Source organism: Varroa jacobsoni, unplaced genomic scaffold (genome assembly GCF_002532875.2).
Source record: "Varroa jacobsoni isolate VJ856 unplaced genomic scaffold, vjacob_1.0 scaffold_1432, whole genome shotgun sequence".
NCBI classification, from domain to species: Eukaryota; Metazoa; Arthropoda; class Arachnida; order Mesostigmata; family Varroidae; genus Varroa; species Varroa jacobsoni.
In genome coordinates this window covers 1,172-7,042 of record NW_019214334.1, presented here as the reverse complement: position 1 = coordinate 7,042, position 5,871 = coordinate 1,172, and the positions used below count along the sequence as shown (strand labels likewise).

Sequence of the window (5,871 nt, the reverse complement as noted above, 5' to 3'; positions counted from 1 at the left end):
ACACAAATTTATATATACAATTAGAGGTGGCTTTATTCATGAACGTTTTCCTTAAACACAGCCACCTGTGGGGCATCCTGTCGACAATACGTATGTTAGGTTCAAACATAGTCGTTAAAGGATAGAAAGCTATAGGACAGGGTGTTTAAATTTTTAGTTGAGGATTCGGGTAATACATTTTTTAACTTTATTTTATCGAGTACAGAACTAACGTAAAAGTTAGTCCCGTTTGGAATCATTTGAAAGGATTTATTTCAATAACATGTTTACGTTTGAAGCGTGAATGGCCTTCTCGAGCTGCTCGAATCTGAAATTTTAATTATGTTTAGGAAAAACAGATTTCTTCTAATTAGCGTTCAGTCAAAGCAGTACAGACAACGCAAAACCTGCACATTAGAGTTAATGAACGTCTGTTTTCTTAGATGGAATTAAGGTCTCATATTTGTACATTTCGAAAGGCTTAGGTGTTCGAAACATAAAGGCATTAACACATGATTTCAAATAATATAATTACAATTCAAAACTGAGTAATTTTTAGCTTTGTTGCTCAACATTTTGGAAAAGTTATATACTCCGTCCTACTTATGCCGCTCTGCCGTTGTCTTTCAACTCGTAGTTCGGTTGCGTGCATTAAAACGAACCTCAATCTAAGTATTCAATTGGAAAATAGAGACTTTCACTAACAAAAGTAAGAAAACATCGACTTGCCACAAATATGTGTTCGTGGCATTTTACGCAAATAATATACAGTAATAGGAAATTAATTAGTTAGCTGTATATATCGGAGTGTCCTTCTTTACTCGTTAAGTAAAAATCGTACAAGTGGTGACTTTTTTCTGAGCTTATTAATTCACTGGAAGCGCGTTTTTCCGTTGTTACCTGAACTTTAGCCTGTAACTGCGTACTATCCACCGGCCTAGGGGGTACATTCGGTTCCATATTTTCCAACTTTCTTCCGACATTATATTTGAGATTACCTAAAAACGAGCATGGTCCTTTAATTCACTTGTTTCGTAAAGCCTGAAACTTCGCCAGCCTATTCTAAGATTTGTGTATGAGACGAATTTAAGAGGGGCTGTATGCCCCGAGTGCGATTTCTGCAATGGCGTTGTGCAGGGTCCCGAAAGAAACAAGTTGTCTAATCTTATCAATATCATAAAAATATACATGTACGGTTACGTGCACTTGCTTTATACATCTAGCTATTTAAGGCATTCGTAGCGTCCTCCACTAGCATGACAAATATGCTTAAATTTGACATACGGCATCACGAGGCCTGCATATTCCTTAATGATGTCTACTGTTCTCGACTAGAACGATTCCCGAAAATAAATCCGTTCGTTTCCAACGACTATTGCTGCTCAAGTAGCCCTACAAAGATTTGTCGTTGTATTTGTCTTCAGCTACGGCTTTCCACATCTCCCCATTGCACGCTATGCAAATGACGGTTTCCCTCTCGGAAGCGTCTCGCGAACGGAAATAGTCGCTCAATAGGAACGGCGTAATATACGTACTTCTCTATCTAGAAGAATAAAGCCAAAAATATTATTCTTACCGGCAGATATTTTGCACTATTTAGTTTGCTTGTCATTACATTCTTTTTTCTATAAGAATTAAATGTATTCCATGACACATTTGAAATTACGTAATAACGAGAACAGGGATCTGATAGAGATGACATAGAAGTGACGCTAAAACACACAAAGAAAATGCGTAACGGTACGGTGTCTGTAAGTAATACGATGTGCTCCAGGCTGATGTTCTGCAATGCATACGCCACAATTTTCAGTTGGACTCGATGTCTGAATCGTATTCTTAAAATGTCGCTTATTTGATCTTTTCAGTATACGCGAGCTCTCGTTACAAGACAAAAAAAAAAGGACGAAACAATCGCTTTTTTGTCTCGGCTAGCAACAGCAATCGAGGACAATGATATGAAGCTACGTACAATAACCGAACCGGAAAATCCATTCAAAAAAAACCGACAAATCCTTGGTGTCATTTCACGGTGCGGTCACGCATCCCGTCTATTCTGGCTTTGCAGTTCATACGATTGAAGCGCGTCTATGAGTGATTGGTACAGTGAAAAAGAAACTTGAAACACTATAGGTAATGGGTAAATAGAATCCCGAGCCTGATTATATCACCTGGAAAACCAATTGCCAAAGAAATACCCAACCAACGTGCTGTGCTTCGAAAACATAATCTGTTTCATCGGCTAAGCTTAAATAGAAAACTACAAATCGTGCGATTTCAATATGTTTTGAAAATTGATAGGCACACATTATGGGTGAGATATTAGCGTTAATAATATGTTGACTGGTTTACGTCATTACTATGATGAGATTTTTATGAACTATCAAGTTCATAAAAATCTCGAGCCGCCCAATTGAGGGTTATTATCTAATAGAGAAAACAGAAGTGTCATCTTATGCACACACGCATATATATATATATATATCACAGTTACACAGAACCCGTTTGGATTAGTTCTGCCCAATCGTTTAAAGGAAGTTGCGGTAAATGTCACCACACGTAATGGGTACCGAAGTTCAGCTTCATACATTAGAGTCTCTATTTAGTAAGTTTACAGCTCTTGTATTACCGAAAAATGATTGCAGCAAATCCGTCTTAGGCTCAAACAAATCTATGGATACGGAGAGAAAAAAGCAAAGGGCGTTTCGGCTGTCTACTTGCATCAGCTCGGCTGTGAACATTCTGCTGCTATATGGATTAAAGGCAGTCTAACCTCAACGCTGACGTTTGATCGGCTATTAGAATTTCTGCCTTATTTTCATAACGTAAGCCTCAGTGGCCGTCCGCTTTAACCAAACGTCTTCTAGGCAGGCTCAAATCTATTTCTAGAAGGAATAAATGGCCCTTACCCGTGCCTCACGTAGATGATCTATACGGTGTACAGTTTTAAGGTATGAACGCAACGAAATTCAGTTGAGGGTTTGTTGTAACAAATATAACAATACCGCCATTGTAAATAAATAGAGCAGGGCGAAGGCTGAAAAATCCTAGTTGTATCTTTGCTTTGGCCTAAATATTAATAAATCTTGAGTGATAGTACTCATCTGAATTTTGGAAAGCTGGCTCTAGGTTGTGTGGATGATCAGGTAGAAGATGAACTATTTTCAGAGCAAGCCCTTCATCATAGTACTCAATCTATTACGAATTGATTATTTTATTATACCTGCATTGTTCATAGTAGGAACTTTCCTGGTGGCCTGCTGGCAGTTGGAGAGAACCTGAGGGATATGTTTTTTTGCTCTATAGTGTCAGATTCAATAAAGTAGACTTCACGGAAGGCCACCGTTTTCAAATTTCTCGTAATACAGAATACGAAAATACTCCATAATTCTATGCTTAATTCGCCTGGCCATTGCATATACGTAGGCACACCAAGTGTAAAATATGAAGGTCCAGCAGTTTTGCCGAAAGAAATTTGCATACACAAAATGCATTTCTGCTGAACTAACATCCCTGGTGCATTATGTTATTGCTCACTTCCACAGCCCCCTTCGGACTGAGGCTTCCGCCTTGCTTATTTATCAACATTAAACCTGTAGTCGAACTGGGCATGTTAAATAGAAAATTATTGTCGAGTTTAAAAATTACGGTACTAATTTGTGGGTTTGGTAGGCGCACCCATTTGTCTTCGTCATTCATATCCCGATAAGAAGTGTTTGAAACTGTACGTTGTGTGCTAGCGTTAAGTACTGCTTAGGGCCGTTAGGTCTGAACAAAGTGTGTCGACACTTTGAACCTAGACCACCTTTAAATTCAGTAGGAAAACGTGGTAGTACTGCAGCATGACTGGCTGCTGTCTTTGTTTTGTCTATCTTTCGATGACTCATAGTATATCCTTTAAAGTACAGTCAAACACGTCTGTAAATCGGAGCTCTTTCCACTGCTTATCATTATTACAACTAAATAGCTGATTTTATATGACCATTAGATTCAAAAACGAGCAAGTTGGATAATAGCTGATGACTTCGCTCGCTTAATTACATCACATGCGGTAACCAATACTTCGTTGATTATACATGCGCGTTCACCGAACGAAACCCAACACCGCTGACTAAAATGGGGCTTTTAAATAACTATATATTCTGGCGGATCACAGAGTTAGTCAGAATTCATTAGCTCGCTGCCAGGCGATGTGACCGTTATAACAGGCCAGAGGCCGACTAGGAATTTTTCACATAAGGTTTATCCTGTTCAGTCCTTGTGTTACATATATGGAATACTGAAAATAGTTTTACCACTGGGTTCAAATAAAAAGTGCGTCAGGAATCTTGATTTTGAAATCCTAACACGTCCTTAGTTCCAAGGCTAAAGTGAACGCCGCGCGTCTACTCTAAAAGACGCTTGCTATTTCAAACTGTCTGATTATTTATAGATAACCAAAAATATTTAAAACAAGTTTTCCAGATGCAGGCTTGTTAAAAGGAATCGTAGCTTACCGTAGATGATAGACCAGCCCAGCTCGAACCGGTCGTCCAGTCCGACTAGCGGAGGCAATAAATAAGTACGCTGGAGCAATAGAGATTGGCCAGCTGTATGAAACATATTGAAAACGTTTGAGCTTTGATCGATTCAATGCCGACGATTATTGTAAAATTTAGCGTGTCATGTTATTCCTGTAGGTGAATCGTCTCAGTTTTCTATAAACGAATAAAAGCGCCCTTAACATTAAATTGAATAAAAATTTAAAAAAACTATCACGTGAAAATTCTCTAGGACAAGTCGTATCGTGAACTTTCCGATGAAGAGCAGGTCGGTTGTATCAACAGTTAAATAACGATCACATCTTTGTGTAAAGCAGATCTACCCTCAGCCGAGCGACACCTGGAAGTGATGCACCGAGGAGAATCATAGCGCGTAGAACCATATTCCGTTTTGTGACTGCACTTATTGACAACGAAAATAGAGTCCAGGCAAATATCAGTATTATCCACATAATATATTGCTGACTAACCCGGATCTTCGATTTTAAGCAGAATCGAAAGCTGAAAAAGGTTTCTAACATTCAGCAAACTGGATACACAAGGCTTGTGAAAACCTATACTTCACAGTTTGTAACGTTCCTGTCAACCGTCATATGGCAGTAAAAGCTGTGCCTAAATCTGCTTGAGCCGGGACAGCGGATTGAACCGAGATATCAGGCTGCGCACAGCGATGGTCTGTCACTTGGAAATCAGTATTCGTTTGTGAAGTCGCTCCTCCGTAGACTAACAGATATATTCGACATTGATTCTAAATACAGTGAAGACCATCTTTTCAGTTCTTAGTAATATAAGGCCGCATCTGGGGTGAATATGCAAAGTCCCAGGACGTCTAGAGTTGTCTTCGTACACCAGATTGAACGTGGTAGAAAAAAAACACGGACCTGAGAAGAGGCCTTTGCACTTGTTTTCGCTTACGATACGTTTATAGCAAACTTGTTTCACAGAATTAGGTGTTCGCGAGGGCGTTATGGAAGCTTCCCTGGTGTCGGCTCACCGCACGACCAATTCGATTTCGATGCGTGTGCTGGGTGCCTGAAGTAGATTTCGTCGAAGGAAGACGCAGTCTGCCTCGAAATTCAGACTACTGATGACATGCCAGTTTTAAAAGTGAAAGGCAGAATTATACTGAAGCCGGTTAGAAGTACGCTATTTTCTATAAACTGCACATGAAAGGTATAGAATTTCTTGACATTTGCTGTATTTATCTGTTTAGATTAGAGAATTAGATGACCCTAGGTAATCTTCCGCAAATTGTTTTTGACGGTATGTTAGAGTCCGTCATAATAGTAAACTGTAACTTGACCTGCGCCATCTCGTATCTGCTGAGATTAAGATTTAGAAACGTCTGCTCAGC

At 39.3% G+C, this 5,871-nt stretch overlaps 1 long non-coding RNA gene across 2 annotated transcripts in view; it reads right to left on the bottom strand.

Annotated features, from left to right (window-relative positions):
- LOC111270036 (uncharacterized) overlaps positions 1–5,618 on the bottom strand; it is a 12,614-nt gene extending 6,996 nt beyond the window's left edge. Inside the window, exons 1-3 of one of the 2 annotated variants that reach the window (XR_015314804.1) lie at positions 4,473–5,618; positions 880–977; positions 37–307 (exon numbers count right to left, since the gene is read on the bottom strand). This is a non-coding gene — a long non-coding RNA (uncharacterized LOC111270036). Of the gene's footprint in view, positions 1–36; positions 308–879; positions 978–4,472 lie in introns of those variants that run through there. The other variant, XR_002686094.2, reaches the window with a different exon arrangement.
- Between the last annotated feature and the right edge of the window lie 253 nt (positions 5,619–5,871).